The sequence below is a fragment of the Equus caballus genome, chromosome 14 (assembly GCF_041296265.1).
Source record: "Equus caballus isolate H_3958 breed thoroughbred chromosome 14, TB-T2T, whole genome shotgun sequence".
Taxonomy (NCBI): domain Eukaryota; kingdom Metazoa; phylum Chordata; class Mammalia; order Perissodactyla; family Equidae; genus Equus; species Equus caballus.
Window position 1 is genome coordinate 60,642,455 of NC_091697.1, and position 26,863 is coordinate 60,669,317.

General features: G+C 37.0%; 1 protein-coding gene and 1 long non-coding RNA gene across 2 annotated transcripts in view; one reads left to right on the plus strand and one right to left on the minus strand.

Moving 5' to 3' along the window:
- Window positions 1-26,863, minus strand: part of CHSY3 (chondroitin sulfate synthase 3) — a 244,787-nt gene that overhangs the window by 19,832 nt on the left and 198,092 nt on the right. The window lies entirely within an intron of this gene.
- LOC138917490 (uncharacterized) lies at window positions 6,009-12,084 on the plus strand. The gene is made up of 2 exons (XR_011425598.1): window positions 6,009-6,103; window positions 11,729-12,084. It is a non-coding gene; the product is annotated as an uncharacterized lncRNA (long non-coding RNA).

A 26,863-nucleotide genomic window follows, 5' to 3' on the forward strand; every position in this document is an offset into this window, starting at 1 on the left:
ACAGGCACTAAATACACACATTTATAAAGAGCTGTATAATTCCAACAAGTGCTCATTGCACTAATGATTCCACATTATACTTGCTGCTTTACTGGAGCATATGCCTTTCTAGGTGGCCTGCTCCCAGAGAGTAGCCTGGGCCTAACACTTAATAAAATATTGATAAGTAACTTTTAATAAATTAACATATTTCCCCTAAAACTAGTTGGTAACCAAAACAGAGATCAAACCATTTACTGTAAGAACTTTAATTCCCGAATAGAAAATTCTCAGCATTCTGCATTCTTTCCCAGGCTTCTAAATGTCTCTTTAAGTTAAACAGTAAAATGTAACAGAAGACTTTACCCATCTGTGTTGTACAAGATTTGGCACATATCTTAAAGCTGTTATATCTTACTTAAGTAGTGACCTGCAGTTGTACCATGACTGATGGTGGTCATACATCTCTTTACTATTTTCATAATTGATGTAGTCATCCAAGCAGGGAGAAAGGTTGAGGACACCCATCATCACTCCTGCTTTGTGCCACTGGAATGTGAAATGATTGTAGGAGTCTAAGCTGATTCTAAATCAGGCTGGGCTCTGTCACACTAATAATTTCTGCACAAATAAATGAAGTGCTGCTGAGAGACCATGGTGAAAGAGAATGAAAGCAAAGCTACCAACGAGGCCTTTGCCACCTGCATGGAGGCAAGAGAGTCTTTCACTCAAGAAACAGGAAAAACTAAGGCTAATGTAGGAATTGTTAAAGTGGTGTGGAGTTAGGCCTGGCTTTGGGGGGACATTTCAATTACTTAAAGGAAAGAAAAACGAACCTCTCCTGCATGTTCCTCTGTCATTCTTTCAGCTTGTGCTCATGTGTGTCTATTTTGGGCTAAGATCCTGGCTCTGGAGTCACAGAGTCATAGGCCTTGTTTTGAGATCTGCTCTTTCATTCCCAGGCTGACCTTGGACAAATCACAACTTCTGGGAAAAGAAGAGCTCCTGGACTGTTCTCTACATTATATAAAACATACTTAAAACAGTGTCTGGCATAGATTAAATACTCAATAGATGTCACCATCATTATTGTTTAGTAAACTTTGATGGTGAAATTTCTTGCACTCTAAGGCAGATTGCAAAGACATTCCAGCTATACACGAATACCTAATTTAGTAGGTTAATAATGAGTAACCTTCAGTTATACATAATGTTTAAAGATTTTAAGATTGTATATCATTTGCCTCTTAGAAAAGACTTGTACTTTTAGATCAGTTCCAGATCATCAGGTAAAATCTCATAGTCCACCAATGGGTGACCAAGATGACCTTGACGTTCTCTTCTGCTTGACTAAACTTTAGACAGGTTTCTTCCTGACTATAGGTCCTTGACCTCCCTTTTCTTAGAGCATCTACTTTAGAAAACCTATAATTGTAAATTCTTCCTCTGCTCCTCCGAGATGTAAATCTCCTTCCAGCCTCTTGCCAGTTTTACAATCCAGGAATGTCTTTCTCAGGAACCTGGGAGCCATCCCTTTGAAATGTAATCACCAAGAAAGACAGAGCACCTATCTCTCAGTCTCTGGGAGGGCAGGAACCTAACTTCCAGAAGCTCTGATTAGCCTAGTCACATTGACCAAGGTCCCTGCTGAAGTCCTCTAGTACTTTTTCACTAGCTCACCCCAGCGCTTAAAAACTCTCTTGCCTTTTATTACAGCGATAATTGAGTTCAGTGTCTCTCCTCTGCTGCAATGGTTTTGAATAAAGTCTTCCTTGCCTGTTTAACTCTGTCCTGTGTAATTTTTCTTTCACATGGGTCACAGGAAACACTTGGTGAAGCACTGTGTTACAGTGCTTAGATCTCTTGCTCCACTTTAAATTCTTTGCTCTCATTAGCTTAAAAAAAGAGATGAAATCGGGACTGGCCCTGTGGCTGGAGTGGTTAAAGTTCCACATGCTTCGTTTTGGCGGCCTGGGTTAGCGGGTTTGGACCCCAGGCACGGACTTACACCGCTTATCAGTCAGGCTGTGGAGGCATCCCGCATACAAAATAGAGGAAGATTGGCACAGACATTAGCTCAGGGCTGATATTCTTCAAGCCGAAAAAAAAAAAAGAGGAAGATTGGAAGAATGGCTCAAATTAAGATCCTACTCCTTATGGTGTAATCAAGGAGATAAGTAGTGCTTCCCTCCAGCTGATTTTATTAACATTAAAGTTTTATGATAAATTATGAAGATCCCTAGAGCTAACCACCCAATTAAAATAACATAAGCATGGCAGGATGTCTATTATAATGTTTTTCTTAGAAGAAAATTCCTAATTATAGTGCTGTAGACTTCTGCATGGGCACAGCACTGCTGTGGGAATGGACGGAATCACAGCTCTAATTAACAGGTACGTGTTTCCAAGATGTCGCTAACTAAAAATAAGTGAAGCTTAATCTTTTAAAAGTCAAGTTTTCTGGAAATGAAAATACAATGGCTCCAGTCATTTTGACCTTTCTAATTACACTGACATTTCCTTCGTGGAGACTGGTATAGCTCATTTTTGTTTCTCATATACAAAGTCATCACAAGAGAAAGGGGTAATTTATATTAAGAATTAATAAAATATTTCATGAGAACCAGTTAAGTTTCACAGTGCACGCATTAGCTTTAGTAAAAGAGTAAAGGATAATCTGGGTTTCAAGTCTGCACAGTTATCTTTCAAAATGAATTAAAAGGAGTTTTTAAAATTTTTCTATCTGAGCAGATAAAATAAATGACTTATTTTAGTCCTAAAAGGCAAAGGTGTGTTGAGGAATACAACTATGAATAGTACAATTAAGGAATTAAAAAGTCGTATTTTACAAACAAGGAAAACTATACATTGCAAATCATACTAGCTTCTGGATTTGTTTTCAAGAGTCTGTTTTCAACACTATTGCTCCCAATACTGGAGGGCATTTAAAATTTATTTTACATAATATTTACAGCGTTAATTTTTTTTAACAGATCACTTAAAATCTTCACATGAATATCATGTCTAATTTTTTATACTTTGTAGGGCTAATCTCAGTGGCACATCATTGTGAAAAATACTTGACAAAAAGGCAAATAACTGGAATCACAATTTAAAATATGAGTTATAGGACAATTAGCAATTTACAAGGAAAAAAATAAATTTAGATCCTTACCTTCTTCACATCTTATACTGAATAAATTATATTCATGTATGTATACATGTATGTTTATATGTATATATATATGCATATATGTATATACATATATATGCATTAAAGACTTAAATCCTACTAGTGCCACCCCCTACAAAAAGAAAAAATACTATGAAAGAATGGGAAGAAAATGTAGGTAAATATTTACATTTTCTAAGCATGTGAAGAAGTCTTTTCTACGGAAAAACAAAAGTATAAACAAAAAATATAAATAAAAAAATAATAGATTTGAATAGTACATTAACATTAAAATATTTCCATATCAAAAGCACCATACATAATATTAAAAAGCAAACAATAAATTGGGAAAGTGCTTTTTGTAATAATGAGGCCACATCAAGAGTTACTATCCTTAATATACCATTAAGGTCATTGCTCTCCTTTCACCCTCATCACCAATTCCAATCTATTTTACTTAGTAACTACCTCGTGAATCTAGATTCTCTTCTTGTATCTTCAGGGAAGTCACTCTGTCCAAGATACCAAGAACTTTCTCTGTATTTCTGCAATAGTCACCTGTCTGACCACATCTCATCTGGCCAGTTTCCAAACAGTTCTCCATGATGCAACATGAGTCATCTTTCCAAGACCCAAATACGATCATGTGACTCTCCTTTTCCACAATAACAACCAATGCTCTTAGAATAATGACAATCTTAGAATAACGCATTCCTCTCCAGCTTTCTCTCTTATCTCTCACCCTCTATACTCCAGCCATATTGGCCTCCTCTCTCCTTAGTGCCTTTGCACATGCCTTTCCCTCTACATGGAATGTCCTCCCATCTCTGAATCACATTTCTTTTCCTATTGAACTATTACTCGGCTTAAATGTCACTGCTTCATGGATACTTCTCTGACTAAATCAGGACTGGTATACATTCTCTTCACACTAGGTGCCATTCTTCCCCACTATTTAACCCAGCTTTAATTTTACATATGTTTATTCATCTAAATACACCTGTCGCCCCAACAAATTTGGGAATTTTCTGAAGACTACAACTGTGTCTTCTTTTCACTCTATCTCCAGTGCCTCGTATGCCATAAATGATGCAGGGCCAGGGCTGTCTGGGGATAGGAGCCTATCTGGACATATAATGCCTCTCACATGTCTATGAGTAGATTCTAGATTTTCAGGGGCTGGCCCAGTGGTGTAGTGGTTAAGTTTGTGTGCTCCACTTCGGTGGCCTGGGGTTCGCTGGTTCAGATCCCAGGTATGGACCTATGTACCACTTATCAAAGCCATGCTGTGGCAGGCAACCCACACAGAAAAAAATAGAGGAAGATGAGCACAGATGTTAGCTCAGGGCCAATCTTCCTCAGCAAAAGAGGAGGACTGGCAGTGGATGTTAGCTCAGGGCTATTCTTTCTCAAAAAAAAAAAGACCAGAGACTTAAAGACCCAACTAGAATAAATCTGGTCCTGAAGTCCCTGCTTTAAAGCCCATCTCAGTACAGGGATATACTGAAAACATATACATACCAAAACAAAGAAACAAATAGGTCCTGGCTCCGTGGCCAAGTGGTTAAGTTAGCGCGCTCTGCTGCGGCGGCCCAGGGTTCGGATCCTGGGCGCGGATGTGGCACTGCTCGTCAGGCCACGTCGAGGCGGTGTCCCAAATCCCACAACTAGAAGGACCTGCAACTAAGATATACAACTGTGTACAGGGGGTGTTTGGGGAGATAAAGCAGAAAAAAAAAAAAAAAAAAGATGGGCAACAGTTGATAGCCCAGGTGCGAATCCTTAAACAAAAAAAAAAGGAAGATTGGCAACAGTTGTTAGCCCAGGTGCCAATCTTTAAAAAAAAAAAAAAGAAAAGAAACAAATATAGTTTCTACTCCTGACTTCCCAGTTCTCTACCTAGTACAATTGCTTTTCTTCCTGATCCATAGACACATCACTTAAGCACCATCTCAGACTCCTCCTTTCATCCTCTTCTCAGCATCCCTGTCAACAAACTGTATTTCTTTTTTACAAGTGCTTCCTAATTATCCTTTTGTTCTCTTCCCCTCTTACTGCTTGGACCCTGGTTCAAGTCTGAATTATTGCAAATGCCCATTATGGGACTTAGATATTAGTGCTCAAAGAAGCCACAGCAGATATAGATACAAATGAAATATAAATGGATGATTTTGAACATGCTAAATCAGAGGCCCAGGGGAAACCAGGAAGACATATTAACAGGACTTTGAAGCCCATTTCCCTCCTTCAATCAGAGCAGCTCTGCTTTAAGCTGTTATATATCAGGTTTCAAAATAACAGTTCATGTGAAGAAAAATTTCTGCAAAAAGGAAAAAAATGTTTGAAAAATCACTATTCTCAATCACCTGAGGTTGACATTTCCACACAGTCCTGCCAATTCGAATGCTACTCACCCCTTTAAATGCAGCTAAATTCCTACCACACCGACGCTTCTTCTATCTATTCCAGGACAGCTTGACTCTTCTTTGCAAGGTATTACAGAGCTTGCTGTATCACACGGTTTGGTGTTTAGTATATTACTCAGCTTTCTAATTTATTCTTTTATCAGTTGGGGTTATTTATTTATTTAGTCAATTAGCCAATTAGTTACGTAGTTATTTTCTCTCCTCCCCTATCCACAGGTAGACTGTAAGTTTATTTTGGCAAAGGTACTACCTAACGGATTTTTCCTTTAGCTCACTATGACTAGTGTGGGGATAATTAAGAATGACAAAATCTGATTAAATGATTTTAATGAGGAAGAAAAAGAAATATGTTGTCTTAGGAAAAACAAATAGATTTTTCTTGGAGCAGAATTTAGAACGAGTTGGAGCAGCTCTTTGGAACCCTAAGTTGAGAAAGATCCAGAAGCTGAAGGGAAGGAGTGCCATGATAAGTTGGGATTGAATCCCATGCGCCTGGCATTTGGTCATTTGTGTAAGGAAATGAAAGGTGAGGGCACCTTCTTTCTGCTTAAATGTCTTCTTCGTCAAAACAAACAGTTCCTATGTATGTTTTTGTACTTTATCTAAAAAGATGGAAAAGTTATCCAAGTGTAAAATATACCTTATGTTCTTTTTTGACAACTATTTTGTTTCTCTATTAAATAAAATTGTGTATCTCGCTAATAGCATTATTCTACTCTTCTCACATATATTTCTTTTTCTGAGAATGAGAACTAACTCAGATATTACCTTTATCCTCCACATGTTTGCCTTCCATGTAATCTTTCCTTAAACTTCTTGACTTTATTATTTTTTTGTGGGGGGGGGAAGAAAGGGTGAGGGTTGGGCATTAAGAAGTGCATGATAAATGAATTAAATAATTCATATACCAGAGTGCTGATTTGCACAAGCTGCACTGATTGAAAAATTGCCTGTTTGATGACAAAATAAACTTGAAAGTAATTGCAATTACATAGAGAAGGCACAATATTGCTACATTCACATCACCTGAGTTTAGATTTAAGTTGATTGAGGCTGTGTAATTTATTCTCTCTGTATTATTGTGAGCTGCATACTACAACTGGTATGTGGCTTTTCATCACCCCTTAAGATTCCTTTCTAAGATGTCCTCATAGCTCTACTCCAAAACCGCCACTTGCTGAAAGTGGAATGAGAAATAACATACAAACTAAAAGAACAAAGATAGGAATCTTGAGAGCTGGTTTTATGGCTTTTTAAAAAGGGATATTACGAAGGAGTTGATTTTACAAGGAAGATCATTGGACTGGTTGTTTACTGATCAGCTATGTGATAGTGGGCAAACCACACTATATGCCTGTGTCAATCTTCTCACCTATTAAATGGAGAGAATGCCTTTCAAATGTACAATGTTGGTGTGAAGGTCAAAAAAGAATAGTTATGTGAAAGCATTACAAATATATTTATATATACGATATATTATTTAAATGACCAGTTTAAAAAAAGAGATGTAGAAAAAAAGTATCTCTAGTTAACCGCTATTCTTTTTACAAATGTCCCAAGAAATCAAGGAATGACATTTAATACACATAGAAGTGTCTATAGATAAAAGATCTATTGAGAAGTAAAATCAATTGACAAAATAACAGTTAAATAAAAAGTCCTTTCTGGCATTAATTTGAAACATTATCCAAGGATACTTTTAATTTTTCAAGTAAAAAAAATCCAATGTTCTTCACTTGAGATCAGTGACTGTCAGTGGGGTGATGGTGTATCAGGATCTTGGGTAGGATATATAGATATTATAGTTTGAACAAAACACATTCTAAAATTATCATTGTTTTTATTTATTTTTACCACATTTTCTCAATCTAATTTAAAGTTAAATAACAGCAAAGAAGAGCGTTAGTCAGTTAATTAAAAGAGACCAGGAAACTCAGTTTTCAATAATTTACTTTAGAACTTAGGATTTCTTATAACTCTCCTTTATCAGGAAAATTAAGGATGGTTTCAAACTAAATGTTATCTTATTTCCGAATTCCTGAAATAATTTGTTTGGATTTTTTTGTAAGACAAAATAGTCAAACTACATTTTAATTATTGAAATCAATCAATTCTAAATCAGAAACATTATGCCAAGTTCAAAGTGGTGAAAAGATAAAATAAGCATTCTTTTATTGTAACAAGTTTGTAATGGTTGTATAATTGACTGATACCTTTTGCAAACTAACCATGCCAACTTTATAATATACACTATAATAAATCTTCATAAATTCTAAGAAATATATAGCAACTATTAAAGAGAATTTAAGAAGGTAAGAGCAAATTCTGAATATATTGCAAAATTTACTATAATCTTGAATGAGGAAGCAATTCTTTAAAAATTAATTTCTAAATTAGTTCAAATTTAGAATTTATTAAAATGATTTTTTAAATACAATATAATTTCAGAAATATACCAACTTTTAAGAAATGAAACTTGATAGGCTTATCCTAAAATATTTCTGGTGGTTGAATAAAAGTAGTCAAAGAAGTCTTGAAAAGGAAGACATTAAATTTCTTTGAGTAATTTAAACAGTATGGTACTAGTACAAGAATGGACAAACAGATCAATAGAATAGAATGAACAATCCAGAAAGAATCCTACATATATATAGAAATTTAATAAACTAAATGGTAGTATTTCTAATAGGTAAATAAAGGATAAATTACTCAACAAAGGCTATTAGAATAATTGTTTATACTTTTTATACATTTGATTCCTAATTTAGAATATACTCACAAATATAAATTTTAAATGACTAATCATCTATATATGTATAGAAGTATTAGAGGAGGAAAATTATTTTTTCTCTCTCTTTTTTTAAGATGGAATACTCTAGAGCCTACTTTGAATAATGAGGGAAAGGATTTTCATAGAGGAAAAGAATGCACATGTTATGGGATACACACAAGAAAAAGCCCCAAATGGACCACAAGAATTCTCTGTTTCTGTCACTTTGGGACTTTATTTTCATAGGAAAAGACTCAGATCAAGAGATTTTACGCTTTGTTCTTTTAAATAAGATGTAACAAAGTCATTGAGTTTGTTTGCCTCAGGAACGCAGGAAATTTTTTGTTCACATGTTTTTATACCGTCTTGCTAAAGAGATTATCGATTCTTAGGGAGATCAGAGAGGTCTGGCTCTGCTGTCAGACTACCTGGCTTTGAATCCTGCTCTATCAAATATGATCTAGCACAAATCATTTAATATTTCCTTATCCCAGTTTTCTTACCAATAAAAAGTGGAAAATATCATGAAGATTAAGTTAATTAGTATACATGTGTTTTTTCGGTGAAGAAGATTGCCCCTGAGCTAACATCTGTTGCCAATCTTCCTCTTTTTTTTTTTTCTCCCCAAAGCCCCAGTACATAGCTGTATATCCTAGTTGTAGGTCATTCTAGTTCTTCTACGTGGAATGCCACAGCACAGCTTGATGAGCGGTACATAGGTCCCTACCCAGCAGCTGAACTGGAAAACCCAGGCCTCTGCAGAGGAGTGTGTGAACTTAACCACTACGCCACAGGGCCAGCCCCCATAATGTGTTTTGAAGAATGTCTGGTATACAGTAATACTCAATAAGCATAAGCATTTCGCTATGAATAGAAGTGGTAATTGAATATAGCATCACTGAGAGCCCACAGCCTATGCTCCCTGGAAAGTAACAAAAAGACCAGAATTTTGCTTCACTTTCTGGAGCTGTCTCCTGGTAGACCTCAAATGTTTAGTTGTAGCTGGGGTGAAACCCCTCTAATGGTCCTCTCGTTCGTCCTCTACCCCTATCCTCATCTGCCCAGTGAACAGCACCATGTAGATTAGAACCTTCCTAACAACTGAAGATTCCTTTCTGGAGGCAGAGTTGAAAATGGTGTGGTCCCTTCTAGCTACTGTTAGGATACTGCATTTAATGACGGAGAAAGAAGGAGGTTTCCATCAATCTTCCCTTCTGTGAGAACAAAAGAATCAAAACTCTATTTAGCCCAGAAACAGGAAGTATCTCCAAATGCAGAAGACACCAGAACAGTACAGAGTATGTACTCAGCAAACTGTTTCATGGATTTTGAAAGGAAAGAATGAAGCAAGAGGCAAAAGGAAGGACATCTAAAGGGGAGACAAGGGTCTGAGAAAGAAATGAGGCTGAAAGCACCAGAAACGGATGGACCTTTGACAGGAGAAAAGACATCTCTTGTGTTACAATAAGAGAGAATGAGGAGAAAAGGGGATGCAGACGCAGGCAGGACTGAGGGTTGGGTGGTGGGCAGATGAGGGGCTGCTTAATAGTATCACCCCTAAGCAACTACTTCTAAGTAAGGCAAGTACTGGGAGCAAGACGGTCAGGAAACTTGCTTATTCTCAATATAACTCTGCTTGGTTGAAATGAGTAAATCTGTGGTTCTAATTTACATAATCTTTCCATGAATAAAAATAGGATGTAAAACTCAATCTGTTCCAGATTTAGATCCAAACTGGAATGCAAGATTTGACAGAAATCATCTCCTAAGATGGAACTGTCTTTAAATGGTGCTAACGAATCTCAAAATAGAATATTTCCAAAAACATATTCCTCCTTTTTCTGTAACCACAGTGACAACTTCAAAATCTTTTTTTTTTTTTGACACCTTCAAACTCTTTTCAAACCACTGTGCTACCTTTGATGCTCTTTGAAAAAAAAATACTACTATTAGAGATTTTTAGTTGGAAATGTTCCATGTCGCATTAGGTAGGCACTTCTACCTTGAAGCTGTTCCGTGGTAAGTATTGCCAGTAACTCATTACCTCGGATGCATTTCTTGGCTGACTTGCAGCAATCACTGATGCCCATCTCTGCTCTTACTTGCCCTTTCGATTACTACCAATAGCCTACGTCTCACCACTCACACCTCTAGTCATGTGTACAAAATTTCTATGATAAGTATAATTGACATATGCTAATTCAGTTGTTTAAAGTTATTAGACTTAATTTGCATTCTTGCAGAGAAAACTCATATCACATAATTCAGATACTGCATTCAAGCTTTTATTTCATTTATGATGCCTCAGTTGAAAGGGTTGAAAAGGATAAAGGAGAGGAGATAACAATACATAAAAGTGCTTATAACTAAATTTAAAGTTGTCTCAAGTACAACTTGCAAATAAAACATGCATTAAAACACCTTAATACAGAACTAAGGAATAAATGGTTTTTTAAATATACCGAAAATCTCTCTGACTACAATTTTCTCTTTCCCTCTTTACATTTAAGTAATACTTTTCAGAGACATGCTGCAAAAACTTTCAGACAAACTTTCAACTCATCTGTGCTTTCCTTTATGAAACATCACTGTTTACAAAATTCACTCTTCTGTTTAATGGTGGTCCATTATTTACAAATCAAACGCCATCCAGGGCAGAATGCTGAGTTCTTTAAGGCACATCTTGTCTAAGCTCCCACATGATGTTAAACAAATTCTATTAGATCTCTCTAAACTAAGAAACTGACATTAAATATTTATGAGGTGCTCTTGTTGGCAATGAAGTACTCTAGGAATTTTAACATAGAGTGGACCCTAATGTTACTTGATTCTTTAAGAACAAGATAGCATCAGAGCAAATAGTAGAGCTGGGATTCAAACTCTGCCATGTCAGGCTCTCTAAAGGCGTGTTCCTGCTCCTCACTACACCAGTCAATCGCCTTTAATGATTGGGATCCAGTACCTCCCCGGTTAACTGATTTATTGCTTGGATAGATCTGACTCTCAGAAAATTTTTCTCTACTAAAGTCTTTGGCCCTTTAACTTAACCACCAGTGTCAATTCTACCATCTAGTGTTCTAGTGCCAAACCCAGATTCTATTCCTTCTTCCATGTGACATCCATTCACGTGAAAGATGGCTATGATCTCTTCGGTCTGCTGCTAGGAGCTAATAGTTGTATTAGCATCTAGTCACTCACTTCTAAGCATGTTTCCGCTGGATTGTAGTCCTCTTAAGTATAATAACCCAAACTAAACACTCAACAGCCTTCCGAGTGTGGCCTGATCAGCAGAGCATTTGATTTGGCTCAATGTCTTAGCCTTTTGAAAATTTAGTATATCCTTATTCTCTTATCTAACATCTATGTTATTAATCTTCACAGGGTTCTTAGACATGACGTGCTTGTTGTCTATAACTTCACCTGAGTCACTGATAAGAACAAGAGAAAGAGAAGTCAACGCTTGGTAGCTTGCCAATAAAAGTCTCTCTCTCCAGACTGACACTCAACCTTATCATCTGCACGTTTGGGGACCACATATAAATCATTCATGAACTTGCGTTTGAAGCTAAGCCTTACCTCGAATCAGCCAACTGATCTGGAAAGGAATTTAACTCATAAAGCTTAGTTTCTTATATCTGCAAATTGGGAATGGCCATACTTCCTCATAGATGTCACAGCAATGACATTTGTAGATTCTACGATTATCTGCATTCAGAGTAAATACTCAATGAAAAGTATCTCCTTGCTGTTAAGAAACATTTCCTGGGACTGGCCTGGTGGTGTAGTGGTTAAGTTCCTGCACTCTGCTTCAGTGGCCCGGGGTTTGCGGGTTCACATCCTGGGCACAGACCTACACACTGCTCATCAAGCCGTGCTGTAGTGGCACCCCACATACAAAAAACAGAGGAAGATTGTCACAGATGTTAGGTCAGGGACAATTTTCCTCAGGCAAAAAGAGGAATATTGGCAACAGATGTTAGCTCAGGGACAATCTTCCTCACTAAGGAAAAAAAAAAGTTTCCATAATCTTGTCACATGCAGCTGTCAAAAAGCCTGTTCCTATGTTAGCTCAGGGCCAATCTTCCTCACACACAGACACACACACAAATCCTATTCCTATTCCAGTCAGTAGCTCTCCATGCGATGCAGCTTGCTTACGTGTCGCAGACCTAGTTCATGCAGTAATCAACTAAACTCTCTAATAATTTGTCCCTTTGCTGTTTAAGCAAAACAATCTTTGCATTTATGAATATTAAGCCCCCTCTGCGCACTGGGTGGAAGGGCACTGACGTTCAGAGAGTGCAATACGTTTGATTTCTCAGGCTGGTGCTATGAATCCATTTCTGTCTTTGACTTGTTATATTTCCTGATTCAAATAACTCAGCTTTTGCCATTCCACTTCTCTGATCTGTAAAATGGTGATAATGATATTGACCCATCTCACAGGCGTGCTGTGAAGAAATGCTAATTAACGTTCACAGAAGACTTTGAAAACGCAAATTGCTATTTAAATGCTAAAAATGTACATTCAACAGAGGACAAGTGTACCTTGGGATTAACATGTCCCAGGTGCTGAAATGGTGTCACCTTGCTCAAAGTGGGAAACCAAATAAACAGCCTGAGACCTGCTCAAGATCCATACTCTTTCTCTCATTCTATTTTGAAGCAACATGATTTTTATAGATTCTGTGACTGAAAACTAGAAATAAGTAATAACTTGAATGTCTCTTTTTAAAAGGTGGAGGATATACTTTAAAGGATTGTCAGAAAGAGAAGTGACTAAATTGCTCAGGGGGAAAAAAATGCTTCCAGGTAGTAATGATAGGGTAAGAAATCTGACAGTTCAAGACTCTTTTCTGTAAAAACTCAATCTTACTAATAAAGGTAAAACTGCACTCTTCTCATACAATAAGATCCATTGATTTGGATTAACAGATACAGCTTGTTCTCAAAATCTAAACTGTCAGGTTAAGAAAACATTTTGAGATCGTAAAATAGATTAGAAGTGTAAATGATTCACAAACAAGAGACTACACAAGCCATGTCAGCCTTCTGCTAAGGCAGCTCTTCCCCAGGCTGAACAGCTGCTTAGCAGAATCTCACTAATGTATGGCACCCCAGGAACGATGCAGCGGCCTACAAGGCTTCTGAAAAGAAAGCTGCTAAATATTCCTCAAAATGACTTTTGACTAACTCGTCCAGCTTAGGATCCCTCCCTTGCTTTGAGGAGGTAAAGAACACAATGCTTAAACCATCTGGAAACGTTTTATTTGAGTGGTCTTTCTACCCCACCGGGGCCTGTGGCAGGATTTGCATTTTTAGGGCTTTTCAATTTTCAACAGTTAATCATCTTAGAGGATAGGGATGTGCAAAGCTGGCAGTGTTTCTTGGGAGACTTGATAGAAACTCAGCAGAGGAAAAGAAACGTTTTTAGTTTGAAGTGGAAGGTTGCATTAAACATGAAATAAACACTCCTTCCTGTGCTGCCAGAGTCTAAAAATAGGCCCCTGAACAGATTTTAAAGCGCCATTCTATGCTTTCTCCAATGAAGCCACTGGCACTATTAGCCTGATTACTACGCAAGGAGAGGGCCAGATGGCTTGCCCTTGAACTGAAATCAAAGGGCCTTCTTTTATGTGAACATGCTTTTCAAAGTGAGGGCTTTCAAAGTAAAGGCCCCATGTTTACTACACAAAGGGAATGTGCTGGCCCACTGCAAACTCCCTATCCAGAGTCCAGTAGTCAGTTTTCTTGGCACAATGAATAATTACAACCAAAGCTAAGTAGACTCATGGAAATGCCTTCTACAGCTCCCGTCTTGAGATTACAATGTGTCCCAGAGAGGTGGCCTACCACTTAACCAACATCAAATTCTCTATTAAAGAGTCAAGTACATTGGACTTGCTATTCAAGGCATCATCATGGGCATCACCCCGGAGCTTTTTAGAAATGCAGACTCTCAGGCCCCACCTTGGACTGACTGACTCAGAAGCTGTAGCTTAACAAGATCTCCAAGTGATTTGGATGCACATTAAATATTTAGTTGCATAGGCTTAGTCGGTTTCCATCCAATTCTCTGTTTCCCCAGGAAGATCTCCAACTCCCTTAGTAGTTCTATTCTATCATCTCACATTCCTAACAATAACTTTATTTCCCTCTGCTATAATATAATATTGAAGAGAAAAGAATTTAATCTGAGTTACACAGCAATACCACCACATAGACACCTCATGCCAAAGCTAATCAACACATTACTATTTATTGAACATCTATGTGCTACATAACATTCAGAAATGAAAAAGACACACTCTCAACCCAAAGAGCTAACAATGTCTAGACACATATGAATAATCCGATGCTGGATGGATAGACATAGAGAAAGATGGCATTTAAGAAAGCCCTCAGACAATCTGAAGGGACGAAACTAAGAGCATCTGAGGGTTCATTGAGAGAGAGATTAAGATACCCTTGGACTAGATATGATGATGTTTTGCACTCCATCCTAAGGCATTTGGAATTTAAGTCAGTGGGTGGCACACAAATTCTAATACCTACCAGGGTCAGGAGACAATGGATGAAGGGGATTAAGTGACAAGGTATTTGTCATATGGTAAAGGACAATTATTCCTTAAACTCCAGTCTGCTGGGCCCGATGTTGCCATATTTTCTGGTTTTTAAAACAGCCAGAAATCCAGATTTGTATGATGTGCAATCTCCTAATGTTTAAATACTGGCTACAAAAAAATTAAAGAACACAAACAACAACAATGAATGGGAAAAACAAAACACCTCTGTGGGCTGAAGTTTGCAACCTCAAACTCTAGGTTATCTTTGTCACGCAGGGAAGGCCCTAAAACATTTTCCATGGCTAATGCTCTGTTCTTAAGTTGTGCTTGCTTATAGGAACCAAGGCAGAATACTGCCAGATGGCCAAATAGCAGAACTGGTCCAAACCAGAAAGGTCCAAGATGGTGATGGGGTGCTGTGCACAAAGGGAAATATGTGCAAAAGGTGCTGTGTTCATTTTCCCTTCGGGGAGAAGGTGTTTTAGAGCACGAGTTCTCCCTTTTCTCTATTCTCTGATCAACGAATAAAGTTTCTGCTCTGCTATTCCGAACCCCGTCTTGTTCTGTGGCACGAGCCACCTGGGGCAAAAGGACCCACTTGTGGGTCTCTGGTCCCTTAGGACTTGGTAACATTTTCACCCACCAGAGGCTTGGCAGCAGCCTTGCAGTGGGGTTTCCATGATTAATAAGACTGGCCATGGTATTTCCAGAGGTAGACAGTGGAAGGAAGCACAATGTGATGTGTGCTGAAGTAGAATCTTTCATGCACGGAGCTGTGGGTAAAAAATGGACTAACTTTCCAGAGCAATGAGGAAAGGCTTCCCAGATTGGGGATCATGAGCTGAGGTTTCAAGGATCAAAAGGTGTGAAGTAGAGAAGGTGAAAGGGGTAAAGAGGCACATGTGTATGCTGATGGAAGGCAACTAGACTAGACTTTTGGTGGTGAACAGGATGCAGCCTATACAGAAGTCAAAATATAATGATGGACACCTGAAATTTATATAATGTTATAAACCAATGTGACCTCAATAAAAAAAAAGAAGGAAAAGGTATGAAGTAAAAGGGAGGAGAAATAATGGGAGAAAATATTCAGGTGAAAAAACTGAACATGCAAAACTTAAAGGCTTGAGAGAGAATGATGTTTTGATGAAATAGAGTTCAGAATGGCTAGGGGAGTATACAAAGGCAACAAATTTGCTTAATTTTAAGCAGTTGATGAATAATATCACATGATTTCCTCTTAAGAATGCCCATTCTCCAGGCTGGGGCAAAATAGGGAGCTTTCTTTTATCAGTAGTTTCTTTTATTTGTTGTGTCTTTGATTTGATGGGCTATAGAGAAAATGCATACAGAAAGTAAGAATTTTATAATATTTCACCAGATATGAACTCATATTGCTTAGGCCAGCAAGCAGTCGGCAATAATTCCTTCAGTTTTTAGGTATTACTGAAGAAGGGCAGAACTTGCCACCCTAAAATATGTCTCTTTGGCATGAGGATTATTTTGAGCTGGTTATTTTTAAGAAACAGCAGATATAGGAGAAGCTCTGAAAACCAAGTTATCTTTCATAAGAGATGTTTACATTTATAGAGGAAATCTCCATTTGTAAAGGTGTCTCCCTCTCTCCTACTGGGAATAGGAGGATGACTAAATCTCTAGAAACTCTTATCAATGGAGAAGGCAGCAACTTAAATCTGCATAACAACTTTACCTTTATTTACTGTGCTTTTCATGGTAACTTCCCATAACTGGATACCCTGCTCCCCAACAACTTTTGTCTTTAGCTGGAGATGGCATTTAACGGCAGGTGGCTTGGGTCATTTTGAGGAGTTATTCAGTTTTCCTGGGTATCTCCCATGTATACAGGAGGTTTACACGTTATTAAACTTCTGTTTGTTTTTCTCCTGTTAATCTGTCTTTCATTACGGGGGGGGGGGGGGGGTCTCATTCAAGAACCTAGAAGGGTAGAAGGGAAATTATTTTTCCTCTCTTATATTACTGAAAAATGAATGAAGGGCTTTTAACAGATGTTCAAAGGGCACTGAACATTATCAATCAAGCTAACTCATATTTCTTCCCAAAACAGCTTTTAACAACAGCTGTGACTCTTTTATTTGCTGCTTTTAAAGGAAATTTTTATGTCTATGGCTATATCTGTAATTTTAACTGTAAGTATTCCATCTGTGATTTTAAATTATTTATTTATCTTCAATGTTAGCAAAAGAGCATTGATTAGAAACTTAAATAACTCTCCTCCTCTTACTCACTATCAGTGAGCTGATAGGAAAAACTTTAAAAGCTCTTTGGTGAAGAAAAAAATGAAACACAAAAATATCTACGAAAATTACAGGAAGAAGAGAAATGATGAAATTTATTAGACTACTAAAACATGCTGTTAAGCATATTTTATTTAATTTTTCAATGTGTTCTGGAAATCATTAATATAGTCAGTCTGCAGCTGCTTCTTTCTGAATACAGAGTGTTGGAATGAGCAGACCACAACTTTCATAACAAGTCAATAATTTTGGTTATGGTCGTAAGGTTTGCAAATTAACCAGGCCTTAAATATTTTGCTCTCTATGATTCCTTCATAATAAATATTACAAATAAATGCCTAGACCAGTGGTTTCTATTCATTTTTATTTTTTAAATTTTTAAAAATCTGAACTACTTAATTGAAGCATGATTACTATGTAAAAAACTGGACAAATTTAATGTATACAATCTGATGAGTTTGCAGATAAATATACACCCATGAAACCATCACTACCATCAAGGCTACAGAAATATCCATCATCTCCTAAAGTTTCCTCTCATCCTTGTTATTATTATTGTTATTATTCGTGTGTGTGTGTGTGTGTGTGTGTGTATGAGTATTAAGAACTCATAACAGAAGATCTACCCTCTTGGATCATTGGTTTTTAAACTTCAGAGCAAAGAGGCAGCTGGGGGTGCTTGTTAATATGCAGATCTCCAGGCCTGTGTGAAGAAAGTCTAACTCTGATTTTTTTAAAGGTGCCCTAAGTGATTCTGATGCAAACAGTCCCAGAATTATATTTTAAATGATGCTGGGTTGGTGATGCACTGAGTGCTGGCCCAGTGAAATCTTTAAGGAAATAATGAAAAACTTCTGAGATGTATCTAGAGTGATAATGCCAGTGAACGCAACTCCATGAGGCGATGGACTTTGCCTGTTTTGTTCACAGCTACATTTCCGGCATGTGGCACAGAGTGGGTACTGCATAACCACTTGTTGAATGAATATGTGAAAGAATGAATTGAGCATGTCAGCACTTACTCTCTGAACTTTATGCCCTTCCCTTGGTCCTGTCTTACCACTAACCATCAGTCAGATAAAGGACTCATGTCTCAACCTGCTCATCAAAAGAGGCATTTGCAGGCTCAGAATGATGACATTTTGCAAAGTCATCAGCAGTCTTGAAACTATAACGTTGATGAGTTTTCCTCTCTGACCACTTCCAAAACTGAGAATGTACTTGAAAGAGTTGCAACATCTTGCTGGATCATGATGAATCAGCATCCACGTTCCAAATATGTTCTCTAATATATCACACAAAATATGGCACCCATAGTCCCAGCAAAACGTCATGTGGGTCTGAATGATACTGAATTACAGAGTTCCGTTTTTTTTTCAGACCTGTGAGCTTGTGAAATGTTTCTGTATTAGTTGTCATGCTCTGAAACCAATATGGTGGGGTGTTGCAACTAGATTTAGAGGTGATGAGGGAGGCAGAACCACATACACACACGATTTCTTTTAAAAAATCTTTTATTATTTCTCTAGGGTACATGGAAATGCTTTTATGAAATCTGAAAGTTACATAAAACCAGAGAGAAACCAATATAGCTGCAAGTTTCATTCCTCTTAGGGATTCAGAAGACATAGAAAAGCCATGGAGCAGATCCAGTGCTACTTCAAATGTGCTTTTCATTAGTAAGGACATGAGCACTAATGCAGTTTATAGTTCTGACTGAGGTCCTAATTTATCCTGTAAGTTAGCACATTTAGCATGAAAGTTCACAAAGCTTGGGCTGGCCCTGTGGCCGAATGGTTAAGTCCACACACTCTGCTTCAGTGGCTTGGGGTTCGCTGGTTCGGATCCTGGGTACAGACCAATGTACCACTCATCAAGCCATGTTGTGGTGGCATTCCACATAGAAGAACTAGAATGATCTACAACTAGGATATAGAACTATATACTGGGGCTTTGGGGAGAGGAAAAAAGGGGAAGATTGGCAACAGATGTTAGCTGAGGGCCAATCTTCCTCACCAAAAAAAAATGAAAGAAAGAAAAAGAAAGTTCAGAAAGCTCTTTAACACCATGGCTAAAAGCAATTCTTCTGAGACTGCTTTAGCCCTAAATATCATGTAATCATTAGAATTCTATTGACAGTATATATTCAAGTATCAAGTTATTAATCAATACTGGTTGACTGAACACTTCTCTGCTTATCAATAGTATTTCCAATGGTTTCTCTAGCACAACATTATTTCTGTTAATTTTTCTCATTTTCAAATAATAAATACTTAAACCAAATAAAGCTAGAGTAGCTATACTTATATTAGTCAATATGGACTTTAAAACAAAGACTGTAATAAGAGACTAAGAAGGGCATTATATAATGATAATGGGGTCAATCCAACAAGAGGATATAACATTTGTAAATATTTAGGCACCTACCACAGGAACACCTGAATATATAAAGCAAATACTAACAGGACTAAAGAGAGAAATAGGCAGCAATATAATAATAGTAAGGGAGTTTATTACTCCTCTTACATCAATGGATAAATCATCCAGACAGAAAATCAATAAGGAAACATCAGCCTTAACAGACACATTGGACCAGGTTGATAGATATTTGCAGAACATTCCAACCAAAAGCAACAGAATACACATTCGTCTCAAGACATTTTCCAAGGTAGATCATATTTTAGGCCACAAAACAAGTCTTAATAAATTTAAGAGAACTGAAATCATATCAAGCATCTTTTCCGACCACCATGGTATGAAACTAGAAATTAATTACATGAAGAAAAGTAGAAAATTCACAAATATGTGGAGATTAAACAACATGCTGCTAAGTAGCCAATGGGACAAAGAAGAAATCAAAAAACACCTTGAGACAAAGGAAAATGGAAATGTAGCATACTGCAATTTACGAGATGTAGCAAAAGCAGTTCTAAGAGGGAACTTCATAGCAATAAATGTCTACCTCAAGAAACAAGAGGTCTTAAACAACCTAACTTTACACCTCAAAGAACTAGAAAAAGAAGAAAAAACAAAGCCCAAAGTTAGTAGAATAAAGGAAATAACAAAGATCAGAGCAGAAAAATAAAGAAATAGAGACTAAAACACAATAGAAAAGATCAATGAAACTAAGAGCTAGTTCTTTGAAAAGATAAACAAAATTGACAAACCTTTAGCTAGACTCACCAAGAAAAAAGAGAGAACACTCAAATAAACAAAATCAGAAATGAAAGAGTTGATGTTACAACTGACACCACAGAAATACAAAAGATCATAAGAGACTACTATGAACAATTATATACCAACAAATTGGACAACTTAGAAGAAATGGATAAATTCCTAGAAACATACCACCTACCATGACTGAATTATGATGAAACAGAAAATCTGAACAGACTGACTACTTGCAAGGAGATTGAATCAGTAATCAAAAACCTTCCAATAAAAAAAAAGTCCAGGACCAGATGGCTTCACTGATGAATTCTATCAAACATTCAAAGAAGAATTAATACTAATCCTTCTCAAACTCTTCCAAAAATAGAAGAGAGGAGAACTCTTCTAAACACATTTTATAAGGCCAGCATTACCATGATATGAAAACCAGACAAACATGCCACATAATAAGAAAATTACAGGCCAATATCCCTGGTGAACATAGATGTGAAAATCCTCAACAAAATATTAGCGAACTGAATTCGATAATACAAAGGATCATACACAATGATCAAGTGGGATTTATTCCAGGGATGCAAGATGGTTCAACATACACAAATCAGTCAATGAGATATACCACATTAACAAAACAAAGGATAAAAATCATATGATCATCTCAATAGATGCAGAAAAAGATATACGCCCCCCCGCCATGTTCATTACAGCATTATTTACAATAGCCAAGATATGGAAACAAACTAAGCATCCATCTGTGGATGAATAGATAAATAAATTGTGGAATACATATACAATGGATTATTATTCAGCCATAAAATAGAATGAAATCTTGCCATTTGAGATGACATGGATGGACCTTGAGGACATTATACTAACTGAAATAAGTCAGACACAGAGAAAGACAAATACTGTATGATCGTTCTTACTCTCTTGTATGTGGAATCTGAAAAAGGAAAGGAAACCAAGCTCGCAGATACAGAGAACAGAGTGGTGAATGCAAGAGGCAGGTGGTCGGGGTGGGGGTGTCTGTGTGTGTGTGTGCGTGTGTGTGTGTGAGAAATGGGTGAACTGTGTTTTCCTTTTTTCAGTTTAAATAAATTGAATTTAAAAAGCTGTCAAAAGATATCCATGTTTCCAAAATCACATGAGAGTCACCATTAATATTTTTATATACTTACTTTCAATCTTCTTCTATATATTTGTACATAGTTGTGATCATAAGACATATGCAATTAAAGCTAGTTATTTCAAGCAGTTCATAAACATCATTTTAATGGCTCCATAAAATTTCCGATCATAATTTATATTTTAAAAGTCACTGTAATGTCCCACTTCATTAAAGAAACTTGGACACAGATACTGATGTTTTTACCAATAAATGCATAGCAGCAACTCTGTCCAATTCTGGGAAATAGATGTGACCCTTAACACACCAGGCTTTTTGTCCGTAATGCAGTTCTCATTTTTCATATGCTCAATCAGTCCCATTTAACATAATAATCTGTCATAATGAGGTGCCATTACATGTGCAGTTAAAATGCTTGATGTTTTAGAAGTAAAGACATTTTAAAGGTTTTATTTTTCCTTTTTCTCCCCAAAGCCCCCTGGTACATAGTTGTATATCTTTAGTTGTGGGTCCTTCTAGTTGTGGCATGTGGGATGCCGCCTCAGCATGGCCTGATGAGCGGTGCCATGTCTGTGCCCAGGATCCAAACCGGGCAAACCCTGGGCTGCCGAAGTGGAGCGCGAGAGCTTAACCACTCGGCCACGGGGCCAGACCCAAGAAGTAAAGACACTTTAAACGAAACTTCAGAAATGGAATATCACCGTCAATAATGTTAAGCAAAGCACTTAATGTTTCTATGACAATTTATAATTTTTTAAAAAAGGAAACTAACGTATAAATTAAGATAAAGCAATTATGCAAATTAGCAGTGGTATGGACTACCTGCAATAAAGCTCAGCTAATACAATCAACAATTCACACATACTTCAAAGACTGGCTCGCAGAACTATGTGTGCATCTTGGAGGAATGGGGTCTCAGCCTGCACTCTGAAGATCTAAATCATAGGCCAAGATTTGATGTAGAGTGATGCTCTCCAAACAAAGGTTTTTACCTTTTAACTTTTCTGGATCTCACCTGTATCATGTGAAAAGGAGGCAAGCAGTACTATCATTAGATAAGAGTAGGGAAAACCCTTTGAGGTTTTAGGAAGATATTTCCATGTTCTAAAGTACCATTATTTATATCAAAAGTCATTAAAAGTTTTGCCATGAGTAAACATGGAAGTACTTCAAAATATTTTTCAGCTTCGAAAAAATATCTTTATGGAAGAAACACCTCTTGAACCTTTCAAGCACAGTGACCTAAGGCCACTTGTAAATCATTCCACCAACATCTAGACATGCTCAGACTGAATGACTTAAAAAAAGAAGGCACAGCAACATAAAGGTGCCCCTCTCATGTTTATTTTGTGATGTTACTTTTTCCTGACTATAAAAGTAATACTTACTTTTACACACTATTGGAGGGAGTGTAAAATTGGTCCAAATACTTTGGAAAATTGTTTGGCAGCATCCAATATAGCTAAATACATGTATATCTCATGGCCATTAATTCTACTCCTTGGTATACTACAAAAAAATGTACATATGTTCACCAAAAGGCACGAATAAAAATTTTCATAGTAGTAATAGTATATAACAGCCCCCAATAGTAGCAATAGCTCCAAATTGCAAACAGTCTAAATATTTATCAACTAGTAGAATGAATGCATTTTTCTTGAGAATGAACAAACCCTAACTCCATGCAACAATATAGGTGACTCTCACAAACGTAATGCTGAGTGACAGAAGCCAGATACAAAAGAATATATACTATACGAATTCATACATTTAAAGTTCAACAGCATAGATTAATTTGGTCTGTCTTAGAACTCTGATAACTTAGTGGGTCTTTAAGATTCCTTAGTTTCATGTTCTGCTTATTTTTCCTAATAAATTCAGTATTAGGTCTTGCTATTACAACCATTCTCATACTCATCTATCTCTGGAGGAGTGTTCCCTTTGTGTTTCAATTGATGAACTGAAACTAGTATCATCAGGCCAGCTGTGACAATAATCAAAGGAAAGAGAGTCTGAAGGAAGAACTAGCTAGCTCTTTATGCTGCTAAGCTCTTTATGCTAAACACTGTCATCTACAAAAAATTTTCTCTCTGTTGTAATTAAGGATTTTTTTTTCCAAGTAGACACATGGAAATCATAGCAATGCACATTAGTGAGAAAACAGCATTAACAAGTGATAGATCGCATGCTAAGGCCTTAACATATTTCCATACTTTTATAGAAGACAGAATGCAGGGCTAGTTCCAGGTATAGTTTCTGTCTCTTTACAGGTGGCTCCCTTTCCTCTTTCTGTGCCTCCCTTCCCACAATTTCCTATGTTCTGATTGATGGGAAATCCTAAACTCCACCCACACAGGTTCATCTGATTCTGCCCTATTTCCTGCAGCTTGGCCCTTCCAGTAAACAGCTGAAAACTCGTCAAAGCAGCTATCAGGGTGAAGGTCACTGATTCTCCAACTTTGGAAGGTGGAGATTTGGGATGTGATCAGGTGGCCTACGAGCTCCCGACACATTTAATAGCAGCAGCAACTGCCAGGATAATTCTTCCACAGAAATAGCCCCAAAAGTAAGGTTCTGACGATCTTGAGTTTATGTTCTCATTTGTCTTTTGATTATTTCGTAATTAATTCCTACAACAACAACAAAAACTCCTTAAAAAGAGATCGATGTTGACGCCTTCAAAATAATTTCCTCAAACATAATCCCGTTGGAATATTTTATTTCCTCTTTAGCTAAAAGTAACATTTCAGAAAAATGCCGTTTCAATTTTCCAATTGGAAAAGAAAAATTGTAAACAAAAGGCCAAGATTCTCACATTAGAGAATAAATGTTTGAGAATCACTAAATGAAATTATAGCTACAGAATGAAGACATGATTTATTTTAAATAAATGAAATCACTGCATATATATATTTGTGAGCGTGAAATAGTCTAAGATCCCCATCTCCTCAGTTTGTAGCTTTAAGGGTTGCCCATATGAGCCAGAGTCGAAATAAAATTCAGAGAATGCTGATTGCTAGTATGGTGATGTGACAATCATATTACTATTGAAATTGTTTTTAAAAAAAGCTTCAAAACCCTATCCCTACACCTGACTTGATAGCGAAATTTTGTTAGACATAGTTACACTTTTGAGGTAAGGTCTATTGTAAATACAATCATTGGCTAAAAATTTATTTTTAAATCATACTATTAAGCAATCTAGTAATATAGAAGCCCTAAAAATATTAGCTCTGCTTCCGCTTTCTCCACAATAGTCAACATCTATTGTAACGGCGCCCCTAATGATCACTGTGAGTATTCTTTGCCATATTTTAAATACAGAATACACAGAGAGGAACTGCATGGTTTTGATACTCTGTGGTAAAAACTCGGAGGGCAGCCCCACGTTCCCATTAGCAGGACAGAAGAAAAACTCTTGAACTTAAAATAAAGCAGCTCCTATTCCAAAAATTTGCTTTTGCTTAGATCTTCTAACAAAGTGCTGCTCTCACTGGGTATGGCTGACAGCTTTTTGCCTCACCAGCTACCTAGGCCTCCGTTTCAGGATGTGAGGTTATCACATTCATCCTAACCTGGAGCTCACACTAAGACTTCAGTGAACTGCTTGAAGCATGGCAGAGCCCACACAGCTTGCTCTGAGCTTTTGAACTTCAGAAAACGGGAAAAATCATCACCTGCTGTTATCTCTACTTCTCTCTTCAAGGTTGTTTCCCATGTGTCTTGCCAAAGGGAACTCTTTCAGCCAATCAATTACTAGCCTTGGCTGAATCCCTGTTTTCGATAGATTTCTTTTAATAGTCTCATCATTGCTCTACTTGAACAAAAGAGATTCAGGCCCAACCTACAGAAACTGCGTGAGCTCTTGAGTTAATATATCCTTATCTCATAATTCATCACTATTTTAGCAATGTCTTGCTCATTGCTACATCAGATTAAGGGTGTATTCTCTGTGTGGCCTCTATATCTCTCTGTTATCTTTGCCAATGATTACGAAATGGAGCCAAATTGGCTACAATGATCCCTTTTATATATTACATATGGTTACTCCCCAAAAGATAGTTTTTTAAAAAGAAGATATTGATTTATGACTATGATTTAATAGTTTATTTTTTAATACGGATTAGTCTAGCCTTTTAGGATCTGCAAGTAGAAATAACATAAACACTGACCTTGGAAAGTTTTTTCACCATAAAACAAAATCTTCTAACCTGTTATTTATCATCATTCTTATGAAAAATGCATTTTCCACAAGCACAAATTAAGAGGGAACTTTTATTTCTCTCTCTCTTAGAAGACTTAAACCACTTTCCATACTATGAAACATTCATTCACTGGACAAATATTAATTAAATATGAAACATTCATTCATTGGACAAATATTAATTAAACACCAATATACACCATGTACTATAGCAGACTAGGTATACAGAAGCAAACTCAATGATGTGGTACTGCTCTCCAGACTTCCCACCAGGCTATTTTCTTGTTCTTTCCATGCAGTTGATTTCAGAATCTTATGAGGATTATCAATATCGTAATTATAAAATCAGTTAACTCTTCTGGTTCTCATCCGCATGGGCAGATTAAAGTGATTATTAAATGCTGGAAAAGTTCTCAGGACCTCTTTCATGTCTATCTCTGGAGAACAGATAATTGCACATAATTAACCCTGTAGAGTTTTTGAAGCATATTCTGTTCAAAATAGCTACAGTGATGGCCCTGCTGATTTGACTTCTTACAGAAAGGGTTAATAGCCGTTTGAGAAAAATTCTGGAATGACAGCTGCAGTAGAGACCTTTGATCTAGGACTCCTTCCCTAAACACCCATCCCTCTCCAAGGCCTCTGTTTTCCTTACGGAATCCTCACTTGTAAATTTTTGAGGATTAGTTAGGAGAGAAAGAATAAGAAGGTGTTCCGGAAATTTTGTGTACAAAGATTTCTCTTCAAGAAATTCTGCCTTAATAATACTTTATATACATAGGCTATTTTACATATAACATATATTTATAGATCTTACTTTTTATATATATATAAAATCTCTAGCCTTGGCTGAATCAAGTTTTTGGATGTTTTCCTTTGATAGTTTCGTCATTGCTCTGCTTTAACAAAAGAGAAGATATATACCTACATATACACTTATTTGTACATCTCAAACAATCTTTAGTCCATAGGGTTTCTAGGTAAATAAAATTGCCTCTGTGATAATGTACCTGCTTTTTCCCACACTCCTGCTTCTCCTCCCTCCCACTCAGTCCCTCTTATACCATCCCTCATCTCCTGCCCACCACAGGTTCAGCCTCATTCTCAGCTCTGGAACCAATTCTATTTCTGGGCATAAAGAACACAAGGGACTCTAGGCTAATAGTTCAGCATCAA